At 41.2% G+C, this 25,449-nt stretch overlaps 3 non-coding genes across 3 annotated transcripts; 1 reads left to right on the top strand and 2 right to left on the bottom strand.

Annotated features, from left to right (window-relative positions):
• Positions 1–591: 591 nt before the first annotated feature.
• Positions 592–669, top strand: TRNAI-AAU (transfer RNA isoleucine (anticodon AAU)). The gene has a single exon. It is a non-coding gene; the product is annotated as a tRNA-Ile (tRNA).
• Positions 670–9,368: 8,699 nt separating this feature from the next.
• Positions 9,369–9,441, bottom strand: TRNAV-AAC (transfer RNA valine (anticodon AAC)). The gene has a single exon. It is a non-coding gene; the product is annotated as a tRNA-Val (tRNA).
• Positions 9,442–17,994: 8,553 nt separating this feature from the next.
• TRNAV-CAC (transfer RNA valine (anticodon CAC)) lies at positions 17,995–18,067 on the bottom strand. The gene has a single exon. It is a non-coding gene; the product is annotated as a tRNA-Val (tRNA).
• Between the last annotated feature and the right edge of the window lie 7,382 nt (positions 18,068–25,449).

Below are 25,449 nucleotides of genomic sequence, written 5' to 3'. Positions count from 1 at the left end.
TCCTCGGCCTCAGGGAAAGGAAAGAGGGACATGAGCCGTTAATAACAATAAAATGCTAAAATGGACCAACAGAGATCCACGCGGCAGGGCGTTTTCACCGAACACAGGGAAGGGGCATCTGCCCAGGATTTAGGAACAGGCAGGGAAGATTCACCCGGGACTTTCCTTTCCTTTCTGGAGGGAAATTCTCATGACTTGAGCGGGGACCAAATCGACCAGATCCTTCCCGGAGGCAGGCTGAATAGTTTTCAAAGGCTTCCTGGAGTAGAATGAAGGAGCCCTCTGTAGTGAATGTTTCTCTTGGGACGAAATCGAAGAGCTCTAGTAAACGTTATTTTCCATGGGAGAAGCGAATTCATCTCTGCTGCAGATAGAGATTTTGTTTCCTTTTCTTTTTCCGGGAGTGAGGAAAGGGGAAATAGAAAAAATAAAGAGAAGCTTCAAGAAATAGTCTTTTTTTTTTTTTTTTTTTTTAAGATTATTTAAAAGCGAGTATATCCAGGGCACTGGCTGTTTTTGGTTATCTTTTGGACCAGTGAAGAGTGAACAATTCTTGTACTTTTGAAAAATGAAGACAAGTGTTACGCAGGTGGCCGGCTAGCTCGGTTGGTTAGAGCATGGTGCTAATAACGCCAAGGTCGCGGGTTCGTTCGATTCCCGTACCGGCTACTGAAAGAAAGTGCTTTTTCATTCAGAAAAAAAAAATCTTGGTGTCCTCGTTGTACACCCCTGATGCACTTTGAAAATAGCCTCTGTGACATCAAATGTGTATCAAACGTCGTCTTTATCTCCTTAATCCTCAGTAGTGACACTTAAAACCTCTTTGTTCTCCTTTGGGAGGCGGAGGGGAGGGCAGTGGAAGATAAAACTTTTTTTGGAACACCTGACTTAAAGTCTTAAGATAGAAATTTTAGTGAAGAAAACTAGCTAGGAGTCGGGATGGTCTTGGAGATGGGGTGTGCGTCTAATGGCCGCTGTCCATTTGAGCATCTCATTCTCCTTATCCCTACCTCAAGGTCCAGCTCACTGTGTCTCCGTGTGGCCCTCAAACGCTTTCTCTACCTGATTATCTCCTCTACCTGAGTGTCTATTCATCCCTTACACTTCGCTTTCCTACTCTTGAATATGGTATTGCTAGTTATTAAAATAAGGGCAGTCAAATATAACGCATATTTTCTTTTTTTTTTTTTTAAACTACTGGCTGGCTTCCAGTATAATTTCTGTCTGTGAAGACAGTTTTTTTTGTGTGTGTGTGTGGCTCTCCAGGACCTAGAAAGGTGCCAAAGTGAGAGCGAATGTCTGAAACTTCTGGATTTTCTCCTAACTATCCTGTTATTCCCATGAACATTCACATATGATCTTTGTCTCCTATCTTAAAAAGGTTTCACTTGACTCAACATATCCCTATGGCTTTATAACAAAATCTCCTCTAAAGAGTTATCCAGATTTCCTATCTCCAGTTTCTTTCCTGTTGTTTTGAAATCCACTATATTCTTTTTTTTTTTTTCTTTTGACACTACCATTTCATGGAAACGTCTCCTCAAGGTCACCAATGACTTCTCACTTTTTCAAGATCTTCTCTTCCTTGACTTTTGTTATGGGTTCAATTGTGTCCCCACAAAATTTGTGCTGATATCCAAGCCCCTATACCTGGGATTTGATCCCCTTTGGAAATCAGTTTTCTTTGTTATGGTAGTGAAGCCATTATCAGTGTAAGGTATGTCTTAAATGTAACCAGTTCTGAGATACAAAAAGAACAGATTAGGCACTGAGACAAGGGAGGACAAACTGAGGAAGACAGAAGCACATTAAGGATCAACAAGGACCCCAGGAACTCTGAGGCTATGGAAACTAAGGCAAGGATCTTGCCCCAGGGCCAACAGAGAGAGAGAGAATTCCCCTAGAGCTGTGGCCTGAATTTGGACTTCCATACTCCCTAACTCTGAGAAAATCAACTTCTGTTCCTTAAAGAAAACAACTGTAGTATTTCTGTTACAGTAGCACTAAGGAAGTAAGACAACTTCTCAGTGTCAATGAACACACTTGCTGTCTTAAAACTTTTTTTTTTTTAATTTCACTTCCAAGACACTGAAGTCCTGACTCTTTTTCTACCTCACTGGCTCATCCTTCTCAATAGTTTTTGTTTGTTTCCCCTTTCCTCACCTATTTTATAGTAGATTATTTCACAGATTGGTCCTTGAAATTTTCTCTATATGCACTCACTCCCTGGTAATCTCACCCATTCTCATGGTTTACATTATCTGTATGCTTACATTATGTCACAGCAACCCTATTGGACAGAGTAGAACTGCCCCATAGGGTTTCCAAAGTTACAATCTTTATGGAAGCAGACTGCCACAAGTTTCTCCCATGGCTGGTGGCTTTGACCTGGTGACCCTGTGGCTAGCAGACAAGCCCTTAACCACTTGACTAAAACTGGTTTTTGGTTTCTATGCCTACAACTCACAAATGTGTATCTGCAGACTGGACCACTCCATTAACCTCAGGTCCTGTATATACAACTGATTCCTTGGCATTACCAATTGGATGTTTTATACTAGGCATCTAAAAGTTAGCATGTCTAAAACTGAACTCCCATTTTTCTATAATAATCTTACTATATCCAATTTTCCCCATTTTAGTTAATGGCAGCTCAATTCTTCCTCTCTTTCAGGCAAACAACCCTTGACATCATCGTTTTTTGGACTCTATCTCTCATATCTCACATCCACTTTGTCAGGAATTTCTCTTCTTTCTGTCTTCAAAATATATCCAGTCTCTGACTACTTCTCACTACTTTGACAGCCACCACCATCCTGTATGGCATAGGGGTAAAAGACCCCAGAATCAAATTAAATCAAAAGAGATTTTTGTTGAGCAAAGACAAAGATGATCATTCCCACGAGAGATTTGCCTGTGTGCACAAGACACAAGAGACTAGCAGAATCCCTGGAATCACAATCAGAGACTCTCTAATATACTATTACAGCAGAAAGTAAATTAAGAAAAATTTCACTATTGTCAAAGGCAGGGGACATAACATATGGGGATACATGATTGGTTTAAGGATTCTATGTTGGTTCGGTACCATTTAGTTATTACACGGATGTTTCCTTGGGAACAACCCGGCAACATCTACTCTTGGCTTAGTGAATTGGAACGGGTTGTCAGAAATTGCAATATGCTCCTTTGTGAGACCACAATTTCCCTATAGCATGGCCTCTTTGTTGGCTAAAATAAAGTGCCCTTCATGGACCATTCCTCCCCTAGGTATAAGAAACAATGAAATCATGAGTTTCAGTGTGTACTCTCATTTCTTTCTGGAACTATTCATAATGATTTTAACAAAAGTTCACACCAAATGGATTCCAGCTTTAACTATTACCCCTTAACAAACTTTTGTATAAAACTGGATTCTAGCCCCTGGACTTCAGTCTCACTACTTCTGGCCAGGCACCTATATAAATTTAAGGTCCTCTACATCAGGTCAAGAACCCTGGTGGAGCTGTGGTTAATTGCTATGGCTGCTAAACAAAAGCTCAGCAGTTTGAACCCACCAGCACTCCTTGGAAACCTTACTGGGACAGTTAAACTCAATAACAAAAACAGCAAAAAGTTTGACTTTTTTGGGGGGAGTGTCATATTCAAGCCATTGGCATTTCTTACATGTAGCGTGAGGAAAGGGACTAAAGAGATTTCCTTGAATCTATTCTTTTCTCTGTAAAAAATATTCTCCACAGAACAGGCAAAGGGACTTATAAAAAATATGTCACAAGGTGTTACTTCAGCTCTTAAATCCCATCATCTCCTCATTTTATTAGAGTAACGGTGGCCTTCAAAAATGGCCTTTGACAAGGTCATGGAAGCTCCATACACATCGAGACTCTCTGAGGGACCGAATTGCTGGGCTGAAGGCTGTGGGAACCATGGTCTCGGGGAACATCTAGCTCAATTGCCATAACATAGTTTAGAAAGAAAATGTTCTACATTCTACTTTGGGGAGTAGAGGCTGGAGTCTTAAAAGCCTGTAAGGGGCCATCTAAGATTCTCCACTGGTCTCACCCCTTCAGGAGCAAGGAAAAATGAAAAATGAAGAAAACTAAACATACAAGGGACAGATTAGTCCAAAGGACCAATGGACCACATCTACCACCAGACTGAGTCTAATACAGCTAGATGATGCCCAGCTATCACCACTGACTACTCTGACAGGGATCACAATAGAGGGTCTGGGACAGAGCTGGAGAAAAATGTAGAATAAAATTGAAACTCACAAAAAAGACCAGACTGACTGCTCTGACAGAGACAGGAGAAACTCTGAAAGTTTGACCCCCAGGAACTCTTTCAGCTCAGTAATACAGTCATTCCTGAGGTTCATCCTTCAGCCAAAGATCAGACAGGCCCAGAAAAGAAAACAAGACTAAAGGGGCACAACAGCACAGGGGCAAGGACTAGAAGGCAGGATGGGACAGGAAAGCTGGCAATAGGGAACCCAAGGTGGAGAAGGCAGAGTGTTGACATGCCGTGCATTGTTAACCAATGCCATAGAACAATAAATGTACTAAGTGTTTAAAGAGAAACTGGTTTGTTCTGTAAACTTTCATCTAAAGTTCAATAAAAAAAGAACATGCATGTTCCCAATTCACTGCACGAAAGAGAAGCCAAAACAGACTTTTTTCATTTCAATAAATGAATAATGAATGAATAAATAAATAAAGGCCTGTGAAAGAACACATTAAAACTGAGATGCTTGACATGACTGACTGACTCAGGTTTGAATCGAAACTTCCCTTTGTCTTATACCCCCTTTTCTTCTGCTTTCAGCATATGTGCATCCTCTACCTCTTGAGTGAACAACTACGTATTCGTTCTATGCTGAATATATTTTGTTCTAAGAAAGAACACTTTCAACTGATGTATGACAAAATTGTAGTTCATGAATAAACAAGCAATAGAATGTTTCAGGAAGTTAATGACCATAATGTTCCATAGAAAGTTTTTTATGTACACACTTTGCTCACAGGAAATCTGATGATTAACTGACCTTGTGAAAAGTTTACTTGTGACTCATATGTAGCACATGGGTAACACCCAGTCCTCATGCATAAAACTCTGCCTCCCCTTTCAGAGATTGAAGCACCTCCCAGTGCTAATGCAACACAGGAGTCCTTCTCAGTGTTATCCGAAGCTGGGTTGTTGTTTTGGTTGTTTTCTATTCTACAATAAAATCTACCATTTCTCTCCTTACAGATTTCTTGTTAGTTTTACACTTTGATGTATTCAATGTCACAAGTGGGATTTGATGTTACATTATCTTTCACACACCCGCGAATTTGAGGACCCAGACTCTGGTCTCCAATTCCATAATTTCTCAGGGTCTGCTTAACCTAAATAACCTCATGAAAATGAACTCTGCTTGCTTGCATCAAAGTTTTTTGAGTTGTACTGTAGACTTGTTTGGGTTCTTGCAATTTTTATTCTTTGTTTGGTCCTTGGGTAGGTTTTTTGGTTCTTGTTTTGATTCTTGTAGGCAAAAGTTTGTATTTGGATTTTTATTTGAGCTCCTTAAAGACAGGTTTTGTTCTTTTGGTTTTTCCTTTCTTGCAAGACTCTGTCTCTAAATTACTAAACAGAAGAAAAAATTGCAGGGTTAAATTTCAATTCCTACCCTCTCTGTTTCATTGCCAAAGGCTCCTCCTTCTTTGCTTCTGATAACAAAGCTGACTCAAGTTCCTTTCTATTCAAAGAAACTAGGAAATAAATCTCTCTTTCATGTGCCTTTTAAAATCTGTCCTAATACACTAATTTAGAATTTCAGGAATCACTAGGGAAAATGATTATTTGTACCTGTGTTTTCTTTCCTCTGAGCAACTTTTTCTTTAATTTTCAGCTTTAGTCAAAAAATCTAAATAAAATCCATCCATCTAGACTTATTAAGCCATACAAAACCCAAAAGAGACAAGGATTTGACCCAGTCACACTTCCTGGTAACACTGCCTCCTACCTAAGCCTCCTACCTTAGTGAATATTCACCAAAGACCTTTTCTTTCATATTTTCAACATTGATCAGGCCCCCACTGCAGGACAGCAAATACTTTCAGTGGGAAAATTACCCTTCCAAGAAACCTGAGATCCTGAAAATATTTGTGGGCAGGTTCTGGCCCACATGTCATGAAAGGGTTTTAAATGGGAAATTCGCATTATTTATCTGGAAAATTTCTTATTACTATTGAGATGTTGTTAAAAAAAAAAAGTCTCAGTAATCTTGGCATATTCTTGGTATATCCTAAGTATTTAATATTCTGCCCCAAGATGATTATATGTTATATCTAAAGCTCTTTGAAATTAACATTAATCATTATGATTAACAGTATTTTCATCTAAAGAATTTTTTAATGGAATTCACTTAACCTTACATTAGTTATATAATACATTTCCATCAAGTCCATCACTTTTTAGAATTATTATAATAAGTCATCCGTAAGCAAAAAGTAAAAGTAGATTTTACTTTTCCCTGAAAATATTTGACCATAATATTTCAATACATTTGACTATATTGTACTTATGAAAAGGACCATAATTAGCTCTCCTCACCATTCCATGTACAAGCAAACTCCAAAAATTAAACCTTGGATCTTTTTATCTCAATGTAAGAAAGCCAAAAACATCTCTTTGGACACACTATCCTTCTGGGGACTTCAAGATTCTATCCAAAGGCCCCAGTGGCCAGAAGCTGACTATACCTGAAGTAGACAACTTCACATCGAGGAATGAGACCTCATGCACATTGCTGAATTTTAAGGATTTTGTTTAGTATTTGTCTGTGCCATTGCTAATACTTCTTATTATGACTAGGTAAACACTGCAGGGAGAAATGCAACAACATATCAGAAAAATTCACCAAAAAGCTACTTAACTTCATTCAGTGCCTCCTATGCTTGATATGCCTTTTCTTAATATCCCTACAAAAACCAAATTTGTAGAGAACTCTAGTTTCAAACTTTGAGTTAGTGTTTTGAAAATGCCAAGTTATTCCTTCAAATCTGGCCTTGCTCTATATGTGACCCCAACCAGACAATCACAGAAGCAGAGAATATGAGTTATGGCATGGTAACAGAGGGTGTCTGTATATGATCTTTTAAGTACAGAAGGAAAACATCCATAGAGTACATCCATGCAAAAGAAAAGAAAACAAAAAGCACTCAAACCCATGGCTGTTGAGTCGATTCCGACCTATAGCAACTCTATGAACACAGTCTAACTACCTGATGGGGTTTCCAAGGAGCAGCTGGTGGATTAAACCTGCTGATCATTTAATTAGCAGCCAAACTCTTAACCACTACACCACCAGAGCTCCATGGAAAAGAAAGCATGAATGTAATGGTATTAAGAATTCTCAGGGGAGATTCATCACCAGAGGAGTTATTTGTGAAAGAGTGCCTTAAAACTGGGTTAATGGCATGACCGAGTGGTGCAGGTTTGAATTGAAACTTCCCTTTGTCCTTTATCCCTTTTTTTCTTCTGCTTTCCAAATACGTGAACCTCACCTTAAGTGAACAACTATGTAGTCATATGATAAAAATATTTTTGATCTGAGAAAGATCCCTTGTAACTGGTGTATGACAAAATTGTGGTTTATGCATAGGCAAGTGTTAAGAATGTTCCAGAAAGGGAAAGATGAGACTATTCCCTGAAATGATGTTTATGCATGCCATTTGTCTCCCCAAATCTGTGATCATTCACTGACATAACAGAAGGTTTATTTACATCTTATATGTATCTCAGGGAGCCTGGGTGGTGAACTGGTTAAGAACTTGGCTGCTAAAGAACTTTCCTGAATAAAGCGTATGCTTCAAAGGCCAGCGTAGCAGGGGCGGGGGTTTGGGGACAATGGTTTCAGGGGACATTTGGTCAATAGGCATAATAAAATCTATTAAGAAAACATTCTTCATCCAATTTTGGAGTGTGGCGTCTTGGGCCTCAAATGCTAGCAAGCAGCTATCTAAGAGGCAACAACTGGTCTGAACTACGTGGAGCAAAGGAGAATGAAGAACACTAGAGACAGGAGGTAAGTATGAGCCCAAGAGTCAGAATGGGCCACATAAATCACAGACTACATCAGCCTGAGACGAGAAGAACTAGATTGTGCTGGCTACAGCTGATGACTGCCCAGAGAGGGAGCACAACAATGAATCCCTGAAGGAGCAGGACAACAGTGAGATGCAGACTTCAAATTCTTCTAAAAAGACCAGACTTAATGGTCTGACTGACACCAGAGGGAACATGGAGATCTTGGTCCCCAGACCTTCTGTTAGCCCAAGGCAGGAACCATTCCTGAAGCCAATTCTTCACACAGGGATTGGACTGGACTATAATACAGAAAATGATACTGCTGAGGAGTGGGCTTCTTGGATCAAGTAGACACATGAGACTATGTGTGCAGCTCCTGTCTGGAGGGGAGATGTAAAGGCTGAGGGGGACAGAAGCTAGCTGAATGGACACGGAAATACACGATGAAGAGAAAGAGTGTGCTGTCTCATTACTGGGACAGTACCTAGGAGTATATAGCAAGGTGTATAATAGGTTTTGTATGAGAGACTGACTTGATTTGTAAACTTTCACTTAAAGCACAATAAAAATATTCAAAAAAGAAAAGAAAAGAACTTGGCTGCTAACCAAAAGGTCAGCAGTTAGAATCCACCAGCCTCTCCTTGGAAATCCTATGGGACAGTTCTACTCTGTCCTATAGGTCGCCATCCGTCTGAATCAACTTGACAACAACAGGTTTACCTATCTCATCTGTGGTCCCTAACCCTCATGCATAAAAATACTTCTCTTCTTTCAGAATTTGAAGACCTCCCAGTGATACCCTGACCTGGGTTGTTGTTGTTGTTACCTATTCCGCAATAAAACACTATCATTTCTCTTCTTAGAAAATTCTCCTTACATTGACGCTTTGACAGACCTAACCAGTGTCCGCTGGATTTGTTTGCTCCTACTACTCTCTCCACCTTGCTCACTCTGCTGCAGTTACAATTGGCTTCTTGATCCTTCTTGCATACAGCAGCCACACTGCAGTCTCAGGACCCTTCACTCTGAATCTTGTGCCCAGAACTGATGGGGACCTCGCCTCCTCCTATGGCTAGATACTGCAGCGGGTGCACAATACATTCTAACCGAATGGAAAACCGAGGACCTGCCAAGGTGCTGTGGGCAGACAAGGAAGCAAGTGGGCTATGTTATTCTGGTGATTTAAAGTCTGGGGTTGAAAAGGCAACGTGAAGCTTATGGCATTGGTTGAAACGTAAGCATATGCAGATGAAGAGTTTCTGGAGCAAATTCAGAATTCACAAAAAGAATGACCAGTCTGTTTCCGCCCGGTTTCGAACTGGGGACCTTTCGCGTGTTAGGCAAATGTGATAACCACTACACTACGGAAACCTATTTGTGTTGATACCTTTTTGCTTGAAAGATGCTTAATCTGAAATTTGTGCCTTTGTATTAGGATGCGTCTTCAGGATTGAACAGTATTTTTCTCCCCTCACACTTTCCGATTCTTACAATCAACAATATCAGAACAAGATAAATCATAGCCAAGCACACGCTACTCCCAATGACCCTATCCCTTTCCAAGCATGAGGTAGAAAAATCTCGGGCGAGTTCCAATGACTTTCTTGATAAGTTCTAGGCTCACTTCTTTGGCGGTGCAAGGCGTAATTATCTTCATCTCCAGGTGTCCCAACTGGAACCTTTAGGAACTAGTACGAACCATCTGAGCTCAGTAGGGCTTCTGCACTTTGTGCCCCGGTAGTAGGGCGAGTGATTGAGGTCCACAGTGCCCAGTTCTGTGTCGTGGCCGTGGTGTGGACGTTGTGGAAGTGAAATCTGTGGCCAGTGAGTCTATTAGACATCAAATGAACTTCTCTTCAGTTTTGTCTCACTCATACCCGATAAACTCGGTATCCGATACCTTTTAATCTGTTTTATAGCAGGTAAATGACCTTCATGATGTACCTGACTCTTCTTTCTTCTTCACTCCATTTCAACTGTCTTAAATCACTGTCCTTCCCCAAGATGTTGGAAACAATTAGCTTTCTACTAGGTTCTAAATTAAACTTTCCGAAGGCAGAATCTGGGTGAAAGTGCTCACCAGCGAAAATGTGCTTGTCCCGGAAGTATTAGAAACTCTTGACAGGAGAGCTTTCTCAGCCTCTGAGAAAGGTCACATTATGTCTCCTTCTGTGGCAGCTAAAACACGAACTGATGAAAATATTGTGGGTAAGGAGGGGAAAAGCATGTTTCTTTCTTATTAGCACAATCTCAAGCCTGCCTATTTTTTTTGAGATCTGATCAGCAGGATAAACAGAGATTCCATTTGACACACATGTTAGTTTGTTAACTTCTCTCAAAAATTGCTTTAGTGTTTATTTTAAAGAAAGTATTGAGCAGCCCAATCCCATTGAGGTCACTGGAAGTACCTGATGTCCTTAGGGAAATGGCAAACTAGAAAAAGGGAAGGGACACCTCAACTGATCTTGAAGACAAATGTTCCCACAGTGATTTAGTAATAATAAACTTATTGAGTAGAATGACGGATACGAATCACAGTGTTTCCTCACAGAAGCACAGAAAAGAGGCATCATCCCGAGTCCTACTGATCACAACTTGCTGGACTAATTGTTGGCTAATCTATACTTTATTGGATTTAAAAAATAAGTAAAGTTGTTGAAGAGCAGTTGAATGGAGGGGGAATTCAAGCCTTGGGTGAATATGGAATAGAGAGTAAGTGGGATGTGGGAAGCTGCAGTTGTAGGTTTCAATCAGACTGTGCAGAAAAGAGAAACTAAGTTGAATAATAGGTGCAGAAACAGGGAGGTCAGGGAGGGTCCTTCACAGTAGGGAAGTTAGATTTTAATCTGAATGTGGTGAGTAGGAAAGAAGTGACTGTTTTATGGAGGAACATGACATTGCCTGTTTTGATCCAAAGACCTCTTTGGCTTTTGAGTAAACACTGGAATGTCTCAGAGCTCAATCCTTAGGCCTCTTCTCTTCTCCATTTATTGTAAGCCCCTTGCTAAGCTCATTGTCTAATGACTTACATTTCCCATGGTCTTCATCTGAGTGCCATTGTGTACCTCTAGCCTAATGGATATCTCCTCTTTGAAGTCTTACAATAAGCATTTTATAGTTAACATATCCCAAACCGAGTTTCATATCTATCCTCTGAAACTGTTCCAACCATACTGATCCCTGTCTCACTTAACTGCAACTCTATTCCTCCAGCTGGTTAGGAGTAAGAATTTGGGATCTTCACTGCCTCCATTTTTGTTCTATTCCCCAGATCCAGTCACTCAGAAAACTTTCATTGCTTTATCTTTAAAATATATCTGGAATTTGGCCACTTCTCCACGCTTTAATTCTTACTAGCATTCCCCAAGCCGTAATATTCTCGGATGTGGAGTATTATTAATATTTCTCAATATGTCTTGAGTTTTCCTCTATTTACTTTAAAAAGATGCTTTCTACAGAAGGCTTAGGGGGGTCCTCTTTAATACCCCAAAAGGACTCCTTACTGTATTCAATGCTTAAAATCCAGCACTGGCTCCTTACTGCACTCAAAAAAATAAAAAAATAAAAAAAAAAAGAAAAAGTCAAAATTCTTATACTGACCTGCAAGGCGCTGCGTAATCTCCCTGCTCCCCACTCAATTTCCTCTCTGGCCCTTCTCCTACTACTCTCCCCATTGCACTGTGCTGCAGTTACTATTGACTTTCTTACTCTACTTTAAATACACCAGACATCATTCTGGTATATAATGCACCAGACATCCTTCTCACAATATTAATCACATCATGTTAATTAGACCCAATGAACAAGACATTTGACAAGAAGAAAAAAATCAATGGAGACTCCTAATGACATTGGTCTTGACTCTGAAGGCCCTAGTGTCTCACTTCAGAGGAGCTCTTTCCTTCTAGAATTTGAAACCTTCACTTGGCATGAAGCAGTAAATCCCTCTCTCTGGATTCTGAAGGGAGCCTGATCCACTGCCCCTGCAGCCTGGGATTTCTGGGGGAGGCACCTCATTCAGTTGACACCCACCTCCACCCACTTGGAGTCCAGGGAATCAAAGACAATTGGGAGGATGGGAGGGGCTGGCAAGCCCTGGGGGTGGAGCAATCACCTGGGTGTCAATGTCTCTAGGGACACACTGTCTTGCTTTCAAGCCCAGAACTTCAAAGAGGACATGAGGTTTTTTGTAGGTTGATCAAAATGCATACACTCAGATGCTGGGTGGAAACCCTGGTGGCAAAGTGGCTAAATGCTAAGGCTGCTAACCAAATCCCCCAGGCTCCACTTAGAAACTCTCTGGAGCCGTTCTACTCTGCCCCATAGAGCCACTAGGAGTCAGAATCGACTGGACCACAACGGATTTGGTTTGGTTTTTATTGGTGGGATTAGAAGTGAGGATCTCTGATACAAAACGAGTTCAGTTCTAACTTTCGAAAAATAGACATTTCCCACCCGGTTGCAAAGCAAGGCCTTTCCTGCATTGGGCAAACACAATCACCGCATTTACAAGGAAACTTGCTTTCAGTCGCAACTTCTCTGCACAGGATAAACTAGAGTTTTTCTAGATGTCCCAGGCTGGATAATCTCAAAGCCTTTTCCTTCAGGAAATTGTCACAGTGACGGTGTGATTTGTTCACTCATACTATTTGTGTATTAAAATTAACCACACTCCCAAGTACCCAATTCCTTTGTAAAGACAAGCAGGCTGGCATGGGGGAAGGGAGGATTTGATTTCAAGAAACTCCTCAATACTGTCCCATGGCAATTTCTCCTTTTGTATTTTTACCCTCTCTAGTGAAAGAAAATGATCCTTTAGAAGCCAGTGTTCAAGGTTCTTAGGACTGAACCCTGGAGGCCCGTAGGTCAGTACTTGGGGCTCGGCAGCTGCAGGGTTATGACTCCGGAATGAAAAGCAACAGGGCCAGATATATAGGGATTTAGGTGGTTTGCAAGACTGGGCTCTATACTGTCCAGCCATGGGGCATCAAACATCCTTATATTTTGCCTGACACACGCCTAGTTCTTTGAAATATGTCTGCAGTTTCCTTGTTCCATTTATTTGATTTACTGGAGGAAAATGTAAACACTGACATACTTTTCTTTCTTCTACCCTTCCTTTTCAATATGTGTTGGAATCCAAACCCCTATACCTGGAGATTTAATCCCATTTTGGAATCAGTTTTCCCCTAACAGACCTTTTGTTTTCTTCTTAGCTAGGAGTGTGCTGCCTTTTTCCAGGCTTTGCCTTAAGCATCACCTGGCATGGCTGACCCACACACTTTGTGCTGAGTTTAGAGATGGCATTTGCCCCCAGATCAGCCCACAGAATATGGTGGTGTCTGTCCTTCTTCTCTACCCCAGAGTCCCTTTTTGTTCTGGGGGTGCCTGGGAAAGAGAGAGCAGCTTGACACGTCCGAAATAATCTGAGCGTTTTGAACTCCACTGTTAGAAAATTGCAGTTAAGGATTAAAGGAACATATTTTCTTTTTAGCAAAATCTAGAGCCTTCGTCTGGTTTTCTAGGACCCGATCATTGCAAACATGCTTTACTGTACGCCTTTTCCCAATTGTGAACTTAGTTTATTGAGCCAACCACCCTGTTGTGCGGGCACCGGGGATGCCAGAAGGGTGAAGAACCAGATAATACAGTCCTCGTAAGCAGCTAATGACAATAAAATCGCAAAATGGACCAACAGAGATTCACACCGCAGGACGGTTTCACGCAGCAAACAGAAGTGGCATCACCCCGGGATACAGGAGCCAGCAGGGCAGATCCGCCTAGGAGGTTCCTTCCCATCTGGAAAGAAATTCTCACGCCCTGAGCTGGGAACAAATCAACTAAATCCTTCGGTGGCGATGGGGGTGTGGAGGAGTGTCTCCAGTGAATGTTTCTGTCCGGACGAAATCCACGAGCTCCAGAACGTCTAATGTTCTATAAAAAAAAAAAAAAAAAAAAATTTTTTTTTTTTTTTAATGTTCTATAGAAGGAGTGAATTCATTCCTGCTGGAGGTAGAGTTTTTGTGTTTCTTTTTCTCCTTGCGGAAGTGCGGAAAGGGGAAATAGAAAACATAAAGAGAAGCTTGAAAACATAGTGTCATTTAGTCATAGTTAAGATTATGTAAAAGAGAGTATCCTTTGGATGAGTGAAGAGGGAAGGAGGAATCTTTGTGCATTCTGAATGTGGAGGAAACATTGCACAGGTGGCTGCTTAGCTCAGCCAGCTAAAGTGTTGGTGGTAAGGCTGAGTTTGTGGGTTCGATCCCCGTAGGGGCCAAGGAAGAAGTTGCTTTTCCATTAAAAAGATTTTACTGTCCTTCCTTTGCCCTCAGCTGAGCTTTGAAAATAGCCTCTGTGACATTAAATCTGGATCAAGTGTTGACTTAATTTCCTTAATCCTCAGTAGTCACACTTATACCCGCTTTGCTCCCCTTTTAGCAGGGGTGGGAGAAAAAAAGGCAAAACAGTTTTTTGGAACAAGTGACATAAACCCTTAAGACAGAGATTTTAGTGAAGAAAAGCAAACTGGGAGTGGGGATGGTCTTGGGGATGGGGCGTGCCTCTGATGGTGGCTGTCCATTTGAGCATCTCTTTCTCCTTCTACCTTTTTCAGGGTCCAGTACACTGTGTCTCCGTGTGGCCGTCAAGCACCTTATCTGATGATGTCCTCTACCTGACTGTCTGCTTACCTCTTGCACTACCCTTAACAGCTGTGGAAATTGATGTTTAGTTGCTAAAGTATTCACAGTTAAACATAATACATATTTTCCTTTTTTTTTAATTTTAACTACCAGTTGGCTTTCAGTGTAATATTTGCCCATGAAGGGAGATTCCCCCTTCCCCCCCTTACCATTATCTAGATCCGTGCCAAAGTTAGAGTGAATGTGTGAAACTTCTCAATTTGCTCCTATCGTGTTATTCTCATGAACATTCAAATATGCTATTCATCTCCTATCTTAAAACGGTCTCTCTTGACCCAACATATCCCTCTAGCTACTATCCTATTTCTCAGATGGTCTTATAAAAAATCCCCTCTAAAGAGTTATGCAGATTTGCTGTCTCCAGTTTCCCTCCTGCTGTTTCTAAATCCCCTGCATTCTGCTTTTTTGACACAACCAGTTCTTGGAAAGTTCTTGTCAGGATTACCAATGACTTCTCACTCTTTCAAGACCTCATCTTTCCTAACTTTTGTTATGGATTCAATTAGGTCCTGCCAAAATACGTGTTGGAATCCAAACCCCTATACCTGGAGATTTAATCCCATTTTGGAAGCAGTTTTCTTTGTTACGTTAATGAGGCCATAACAGTGTAGGATATTTCTTTAGTTACTTTTGAGACACAAAAACAAAAGATTGGCACTGAGATAAGGGAGAACAAACAGGGAAGAAGACTGAAGTTCATGTGAGGATTACCAAGAAACCCAGGAACCCTGGGGCTATAGAAACTGAGACAAAGATTTTCCCCCAGGGCCAACAGAGAAAGAGCATTCCCTTTGAGCTGGCTCTGAATCTGGACTCCTAAACTGAGAAAATAAATTTCTGTTCCTTAAAGAAAACCACTTGCGGTATTTCTGTTACAGCAGCACTGAGAAACTAAGACAACTTCTCAGTGTCAATAAACACACTTACTGTCTCAAAACTTTTTTTTTCTTTTTTACTTCGGAGACACTGCTATCCTGAGTATCTTTCTACCTCCCTGGCTTATCCTTCTCAATATCCTGTGTTTGTTTTGCCTCTCCTCACCCATTCTATAGTAGAATCTCCCAAAGATTGGTCCTTGAATCTCTTCTCTATATACACTCACTACATACCCTCACTCCCTGGTAATCTCACCCATTCTCGTGATTTAAATAATTTGCATGCCTACATCATCTCATAGCAACCTTATAGGACACAGAGTAGAGTTCCCCACAGGGTTTCGAAGGCTATGATCTTTAGGGAAGCATACTGCCACATCTTTCTCCTGTGGAGTGGCTGGTGGGTTTGAACTGGTGACTTTTTGACTAGTAGCCAAGCCCTTAACTACTTGATGAAAATGGGTTTGGTTTATATGTCTACAACTCACACATTTGTATCTGCAGTCTAGACCACTCCATTAACCTCATGTCTTGTATACACAACTGATTCCTTGGCATTACCACTTGAATGATTCATACTAGGCATCTTAAAAGCTAGCATGTCTAAAACCGAACTCCCATTTTTCTCTAAGAACCCTGCTACATCCAATCTTCACCATTTCAGTTAATGGCAACTCAATTCTTTCAGTCTTTCAGGCTAAGAAACCTTGAAGTCATCATTTATTTCATTCTTTCTCTCATACCTCACATCCAGTTGGTCAGAAATTTCTCTTTTCTCTTTCTTGAAAATATTTCCAGACTCTGACTACTTCTTCCTACACTGACAGCCACCATCTTGTCTGTCATGGGGAAAATGAACCCAGAATCAAATTTAATCAAATGAGATTTTTATTCAGCACACACAAAGATGATTATTACAATGAGGTATTTGCCAGTGTGCGCTGGGCACAAGAGACTAGCTGAATCCACTGAATCACCATCAGGGAGTCTCCAATATACTATTACGGAAGGAAGTGAATTAAGAAAAATGACATTATTGCCAAAGGTGAGAAAGATAACATGGGAAAACATGATTGATTTAAGGAGTCTTTTTTGGCTAGATTCCATTAAGTTACTAAGCCGAGCTTTCCTTGGGAACAAACTGGCAAGATCTGTTCTTGGCTTCTTGACTTACAATGGGTTCTCAGTTCAGTCAAAAAGAAATCGCAATGTGCTCCATTGTGACACCAAAACTTCCCAGTGGCATAGTTCTTTGTTGGTTAAGGTAGAGAACCCTTCATGGAACGTTCCAGGTCTAGGTAGGGAAAACAAAGAAACAATGAGTTTCCGCTTGTACTCTTATTCCTTTCTGGAACTTTTCATAATGATTTTAACAAACCCTCACACATAATGGTTTCCACCATTAACTGTAACCCCTTACCAAACTTGTATATAAAAATAGATGCTAGTAACCCTGCTTTAGCCTCACTACTTCTGGCCCTGTACCTGTATATCTTCTAAGATCAGCTGTTTCATTTTCGGAAAACCTGGGAGTGTAGTTAAATGCTATGGCTGCTAACCAAAAGGTCACCAGTTGTAATCCACCAGGCGCTCCTTGGAAACGCTATGGGCCAGTTCTACTCTCTGCTGTAGGGTTGCTATGAGTTAGAATTGACTCTAGGAGAATAGGTTTTTTTTTTTTTTTTTTTTTTTTGGTAGTGTAGTTAAGAGGTATGGCTGGTAACCACAAGGTCAGCAGTTCAAATCCACCAGCAGCTCCTTGGAAGCCTATGGGACACTTTTCCGTGTACTCTTGGCTCGCTATGGCTTGGAATCCACTCGACCGGCAACAAGTTTGTTTTTGGGTATCTTCCATATCCCAAGCCTTGGTGGAGATTTGGTTAACAGCTGCGGTGTTATGCAGAAGGTCAGCAGTTCCAGTGCTGCGGTGTTATGCAGAAGGTCAGCAGTTCCAGTGCACGAGCCGCTGTGGGAAAATCAATGGGGCCATTATGCTCTGTCCTATAGCTTCAATTTGAGTCGCAATGGACTCGACGGCATTTTTTTTTTTTTTTTTTTGGCATACATCAGCCACACTATTGTCTCAGGACTCTTCACTTTGAATCCTGTGCCTGAAGACGATGGAGACCTCGCCTGTCTCTCAGCTGCAGAAATTTTCCAACCCAATGGAAAATGGAGTGCCTGTCAAGCATCTGGGGGCTGGCTAGGAGGCGAGTCAACTACATTATATTTTTAATTTAAAGTCTGGTGCTACAAAAGGAAAGCGAAGGTTAGGGGCTTGGTTGAAGCATGTTCAGATGAAGAGTTTCTGGGGGAAAAGTCAGAATTCACAAAAAGAATGAGAAATCTGTTTCCGCTCGGTTTCGAACCGGTGATCTTTCGCTTGTGAAGCGAATGTGATAACCACTACACCACGGAAACTTGCTTGTCAGAGCAATATGCGGTTCCAAAATGGATTCGTCTGAAATTTCTGCTTTTCTTCAGGACATTTTCATGTTCGAGGAGCGGTTCCCCCCGCCCCCCGCTTACACTTTCCGATTCTTAAAATTAACAGTATCATAAAATAAATCATAGCCAAGAAATGCTACTCACAGGGTCCCAATTCCGTCACAAACACCCGGTAGGGAAATCTCGGTCAAGTTCCAAAAAATGTTTTGAAAAACGCTAGCCTTGTTTCTCTGCCGGTGTAAGTCGCTATGATCTTCAATTCCCGATGACTGGACTTGATCCTTTAGGGACTGGGACAGAAGGACCGGGCTCAGCATGCCTTCTGCACTTTGTGCCCTGGCAATAGCAGGAGACACCGAGGGGCAGAGAGTGTGGGTGTAAGTCTGTGCCGAGTTTTCTGCCAAGACAAGGTCGTGGACGTGGTGGGGACTTTATGGAAGTGGAATGTGTGGCGAGTGAATGTATTAGACGTCAAATGAACTCCTCTGTTCTATAAGAGGAAATCCTGGTGGCATAGTGGATAAGTGCTACGGCTGCTAACCAAGAGATCAGCAGTTCGATTCAGCCAGGTGCTCCTTGGAAACTGTATGGGGCAGTTCTACTCTGTTCTATGGGGTTGCTATGAGTCGGAATCGACCGACGGCAGTGGGTTTGGGTTTTTTTTTTTTTCGGTTGTATAAGAGTCATAGTTTCTGCTCTGGAATGTGTAAACTGGAGCAGCTACATGGGCTGCTTGGCCGCAGCAGGTGGCACCCCCACAGTGGCCGAGCTCCTGCCCTTCCGCCGCCGCCACGGGGCGTGCTGGGGCTTCTGCTGCGCCTGACAGGGGCCAAAGACGAGCCGCAGACGGTGCCAGTGGTACCGAGCTTCGGCGAGAGTCGGCAGTAGTCGCCCATTGACAGGGACACCCAAGTGCACATGAAGGCACTTTTTGCTCCACTTTAAATACATCAGACATCCTTCTGCCTCAGGGCCCTTGCACTGATTATTCCCTTAGGTTGCAATGCTCTTTTCCGTATATGTATAGACCTAACTCTACTTCTTCAAATATCACATTATTAGTGAAGACACCCTGAGCTTCTAGGCTGCCCCTACTCCTGAACTCCTTATTCTCATCTGTGATTTTGTTCTCCAAAGCACTTACCTACTTTTTCAAAAATTGTGCTTTAAATGAAAGTTTACAGTTCAAGTTAGACTCTCATTCAAAAGTTTATACACACATTGTTATGTGACCGTACTTGCTCTCCCTGAAATGTGACAGCACACTTCCCTTTTGCACCCCGGATTTCCTGTGTCCATTTAACCAGCTCCTATCCGTTTCTGCCTTCTCATCTTACCTCCAGATAGCAGCTATCCATTTAGTCTCATGTATCTGCTTGAACTAAGAAGCACACTCTTCATGAGTATCATTTTATGTCTTATAGTCCAGTTTAATCTTTGTCTGAAGAGTTTGCTTCTTGAATGGTTTTAGTTTTGGGCTAACAGGGAGTCCAGGGGCCATGTCTTCCAAGATCCCTCCAGTCTCAGTCAGACTATTAAGTCTCATCTATTTACTAGCATTTGAGTTCTGCACCCCACTTTTGTCCTGCTCTGTCAGGGACTCTCTGTTGTGTTCCCTGTCAGGGTGGTCCTTGGTAGCCAGGCACCATCTAGTTCTTCTGGTCTCAGGCTGATGGAGTCTCTAGTTTATGTGGCCCTTTCTGTCTCTTGAGCTCATATTTTCCTTGTGTCTTTGGTGTTCTTCATTCCCCTTTGTTCAAGGGAGGTTGGGACCAATTGATGCATCTGAGATGGGCAACAGCTAGCTCTTAAGACACCAGACGACACTCACCAATGTGGGATGCAGAACGTTTTCTTGATAAACTTTGCTATGCCAGTTGACCTAGATGTCCCCTGAAAACATGGTCCCTAGACCCCTGCCACTGCTACTCGGTCCCTTGAAGTGTTTGGTTATATTCAGGCAGTTTGTTAGCTTTTGGTTTGGTTCAGTTGTGCTGACTTCCCCTGTATCATGTGTTGTCTTTCTCACCGCCTAAGATCATTCTTTTCTACTATCTAGTTAGTGAATACCCCTCTTCCTCCCTCCCCACCCTCATAACCATTAAAAACTGTTTTCTTCTGCAAAACCCTAGTCTGCTTTTCATGAACTATGTAATTTACTTCAAATTCTGTCAATTCCGGGAACCTTGTTTTTCATCTATGCCTTCAGTGCCATTGGTTCCTGATAATATGCCACCTCCTCAAGTGGATGAATGTCGGTTACTTCTTTTTGGTATAGTGACTCTGTGTATTTCTTCCATCTTCTTCTGATGCTTCCCGCATCTTTCACTATTTTCCCCATGGAATCCTTCACTATTGCAACTTAAAGCTTGAGTTTTTTCTTCAGTTTTTTTCAGTTTGAGAAATAATGAGCTTCTTCTTTCCTTTTGGTCTATCTCTGGGCTTTTGCACATATCATTATAATATTTATTTGTCTTCTCGAACTGCCCTTTGAAATATTCTGTTCACCCCTTTTACTTCATCATTTCTTCCTTTTGCTTTAGCTACTTGATGTTCAAGAGCAAGTTTGAGAGTGTCTTCTGACATCCATTTTGGTCTTTCCTTTCTTTCCTGTCTTTTAAAAGACCTCTTGCTTTCTTCATGTATGGGGTCCTGTTAGCATTCCACAACTTCTCTGGGCTTCACTCATTGGTTTTGAATGCACCAAATCTATTCTTGAGGTGGTCTGCAAGTTCAGTAGGATATACTCAAGGTTGTACTTTGGCTCTTCAGGATTTGTTCTAATTTTCTCCAGTGCCTTCACTGTGGGTATTATCACCAACAACATTGTACTTCAGGGTAGATCTTCTAATTATCTTTTTGACGATGAATGCAACAGCATTTCTCTTCAATTTCTCATTCCTGGCATAGTGTACCATATGACTGTTCAATTCAAAATGGCCAATACCAGTCCATTGCCACTCACTAATGCCTAGGATATCAATGTTTGTGTGTTACGTTTCATTTTTGATGATTTCTAATTTTCCTAGTGTCATACTTCTTCCATTCCAAGTTCCTAGTATTAATAGATGTTTGCAGCTGTTTCTTCTTATTTTGAGTCATTTCACATCAGCAAATGAAGGTCCCGAAATGTTGACTCTATCCATGTCATTAAGGTCGACTCTACTACCAATTGAAATATTTCGACAAATGCATAGAGCACTGGAAGTGCTCACTCATCTATGCCAAGAAATTTAAAAAGACAGCTACCTGGGCCACCAATTGGAAGAGATCTATATTTGTGCCTATTCCCAAGGAAGGTGATCCAACCAAATATGGAAATTGTTGAACAATATCATTAATGTCATACACAAGAAAAATTTTGCTGAAGATCATTGAAAACTGGCTACCCAGTAAATCAACAGGGAACTACCAGAAATTCAAACCAGATTCAGAAGAGGACACAGAACCAAGGATATCATTGCTGATGTCAGATGGATCCTGGCTGAAAGCAGAGAATACTAGAAAGATATTTACCTGTGTTTTATTGATTATGCATAGGCCTTTGGCTGAATGGATCATAAAAAATTATGGATAACATTGTGAAGAATGGGAATTCCAGAACACTTAATTGTGCCCCAGAGGACCTATACATAAATCAAGAGGCAGTCTTTTAAACAGAACAAGGGGATAATGAGTGGTTTAGAGTCAGGAAAAGTGTGCGTCAGGTTTGTATCCTTTCACCATACCTATTCAAAAGAAAATTTTTTTTTTTTTATTCAATCTGTATGCTAACAAAATAGTCTGAGAAGCTGGATTATATGATGAAGAACAGGGCATCAAGATTGGAGGATGACTCATTAACAACCTGCATTATAAACATGAGATAACCTTGCTTGCTGAAAGTAAAGAGGATTTGAAGCACTTGCTGATGAAGATCAAACACTACAGCCTTCAATACGGATTACACCTCAACATAAAGAAAACAAAAATCCTCACAATTAGACCAATAAACAACATGATGAGAAACGGAGAAAGATTGAAGTTGTCAAGGGTTTTTCATTTTGCTCGTGTCCACAATCTACACCCATGGAAGCAGCAGACAAGGAATCAAAAGACACAATGCATTGGGCAAATCTGCTGCAAAAAACCTCTTTAAAGTATTGAAAAGTAAAGCAGTCACCTTGAAGACTAAGCTGCACCTGACCCAAGTCATGGTGTTTTCACTTGCTTCGTATGTGTTCGAAAGCTGGACAACGAATAAGAGAGAAGAATTGTTGTCTTTAAATCCCGGTGTTGGCATAGAATATCAGATAAGCCATGAACTTCCAAAAGAACGCACAAATCTGTCTTGGAAGAAGCACAACAAGAATGCTCCTTAGGAACAAGGATGGTGAGACTACGTCTCATGTACTTTGGACATATTTTCAGGAGGGATCAATCAGTCCCAGAGGAAGGATGTCATGCTTGGTAAATTAGAGGGTCAGTGAAAAAGAGGAAGATCCTCAACAAGATGGATTGACCTAGTGGCTGCAACAAGGGGCTCAAGCATAACAAAGATTGTGAGGATGGCTCAGGATGAACCAGTGTTTCATTTTGTTGTATATAGGGCCCATATGTGTCAGAACTGACTTGACGGCACCTAACAACAACAACAATGTAATTTACTAAATCATTTTGTGTACTGTGTTTCTTTATCATTGGAATGTAAGGTCTATGAGGGCAAAGACTTCTGTTTGTGTTTGTTTACTACTGTAGCCTTTGTAAATAAAACAATCCCTGGCACAGGGTGTTGTTGTTGTTTTGTTGTTTTTAGGTGCTGTTCAAATAACACCCTCACGTACAACAGAAGGAAACACTGCCTGGTCCTGCACCATCTTCACAATCCTTACTGTTTGTGCCCTTGTTGCACCCACTATGTGAATCCATCTCGTTGAGGGTCTCTCCTGTTAAAGTGTTCAAAACATGTAAGACAAAGTCTTACCATCCTCCGTTCTAAGGAGCATTCTGGCTTAAATTTCTTATCTAGGAGATGATGAAAATGAGATCTAGATGATTATTGATTATCCGTTTCCTGTAACAATATATTATATCTTATACTGAAACAGATATAACTGGATTTCATGCCTCAGTTTCCTTTTTACTGAGCCATGGTTATCATAGCTGAATGTGTTGGCAGAAGCGGTGAAGGGAATGGGGTCCTCTTAACCTAGAAGTTCAAATTGGAGCCCTTATTCCCTGTCCTTGGGTATGAAGAATGTGATCCAGATGGAGCTGGACTCACAAGGACACATCAACTGGGTCCTGAGATATAAAAACAATACTTAGCAAAACCTAGAAAACATCTTTTAGGGATACTTTTACATAAACAAGTCTTAAACAGAGCACAAAAGACCCACATATTTTCCACTGTTATCTTTGTCTATTAAAAACCCACTGCTGTCAAGTCGATTCTGACTCATAGTGACCCTAAAGGACAGGAAAGAACTGCCACCATAGAGTTTCCAAGGAGTAGCTGGTGGATTTGAACTAAGGACCTCCTTGTTAGCAGCTGTACCACTTAACCACTATGGCACCAGGGTTTCCCTTTGTCTATTAGTATTTAGTAACTGGCAAGGTTTGTCGGACCAGCTAAGACCTTCCTGACTATCATTACTCAAACCAGAACCAAGGATTACTAAGAAAGACAATTCAAAATGTAGAAACACGTGTATTCAACAATTTTTATCCAATCTGAAAAGGTAAACCTTTAATGATTTTCCTCATTTGTAATGTTATTATATACAGATGAATCTGTAACAGTCCTTGGACTCGGGCAGACATGGCTCTGGCAGTATGCTTTTCTGTTTCCCATTTTTGCCTCGTTGAACATTTATGGAGCAGAGACTTTATTCTTCCTTTATTATGCCTTTGTGGCGATTTTTACCCCAGGACAGCCCTCACTTCTAGGTTAGTTTCTATTATCAGAAAGATAGGTTTTTAACTTTTTTTTCCTTCACACTGTTTGGGATCAGCTTTCCCATCAGCAGCTAGCAAGTAACAACTTCCTCACATCACAACCAGCATTTATGAACATGTAGACTGGACCATGTGGGGAGGCTAGGCTGAATCAGCACCTCGTGCATAAGAAACTCACAGATCATTTGACCTAAAAGTGCACGATATAAGCACCAAAATGTTAAGGGTGTTGGGAATACAAGATAAACAGATTGAGCTCAGTTCAGGGGTAAATGAGGACAAGGAGGCCTGATTAGCATAGGAACTCAATACAAAACTTGAGATGGCCCCCCATCCTTCTGAAAGATTTGGATTTCACAATAATCCAGTATGAACAATTTATTTCTACATTTCCAGACAAGATAAATATAAAAACATAATTCCATCCAGATATTGCTGGTTTTAAAATCCAACAGCTTAGGTATTTGTCCTTCATACTATTGGGATAATGACACTATCCCAGACCAAAGACAAGTTTAGTTAAATGGGTTTTCAAATCAGTGAAGAACTGATTTTGAGAGAAGATTGGAAAATGCTTGGCCCCACAGAGAATCGCTTCTGAGGGAAAGATTTAATCTTTAGACTAGCCACATCTCCATGGGCTTCATACCACACTAAAATTTTGTGTCTACCTCACCTCCCCAAGAGAGCTGAAGGATTTCCTCCAATGTTTAGCCGAGATATTGATGTAGTAGGAACACTGGTGGTGTAGTGGTTAAGAACTCAGCTGCAAAACTAATATAGCAGCTGCTCCATAGAAACCCTGTGGAGCAGTGACTAGGCTTGATGGCAACGGGTGTCGATGTGCTATTGTGTGACAGTCACTGCCAATACAAAGCAAAACAGAAGTGGTTCCTGACATAATGATATAATGATGTCTTAGATTCCTATTATTGCTGTGACTGAAATATCACAAGTGCGTGGCTTAAAGAACAGAATTTTTCTTTTTCTTTCTCACAGTTTATAGGTCTAGAAGGCCAAATTCTATGTGTATCTCTAGGGGGAAGTCCTTCCTCTTCTAGTTCAGCTTTGTGTTGTTTTTTTCAGGCGCCATGGAGTTGGTTCTGATTCATGGCACAACTTACAACAGAACGAAATGCTGCCCGGTCCTGCGCCATCCTCACAATTGTTGTTATGCTTGAGGTCATTGTAGCAGCCACTACGTCAGTCCATCTCGTCGAAGGTCTTTCTGTTTTTCTCTGACCCTCTAATTTACCAGGCATAATGTCCTTCTCCAAGGACTGGTCCCTCCTGATAACATGTCCAAAGTATGTGAGACGAAGTCTTGCCATTCTTGGTTCTAATGAGCATTCTGGCTGTACTTCTTCCAAGACAGATTTGTTAGTTCTTCTGGCAGTCCATGGCAGTATATTTCCTGT

This window comes from Loxodonta africana, chromosome 1 (genome assembly GCF_030014295.1).
Source record: "Loxodonta africana isolate mLoxAfr1 chromosome 1, mLoxAfr1.hap2, whole genome shotgun sequence".
Classification (NCBI taxonomy): domain Eukaryota; kingdom Metazoa; phylum Chordata; class Mammalia; order Proboscidea; family Elephantidae; genus Loxodonta; species Loxodonta africana.
This window is presented reverse-complemented; position numbering and strand designations above follow the sequence as displayed.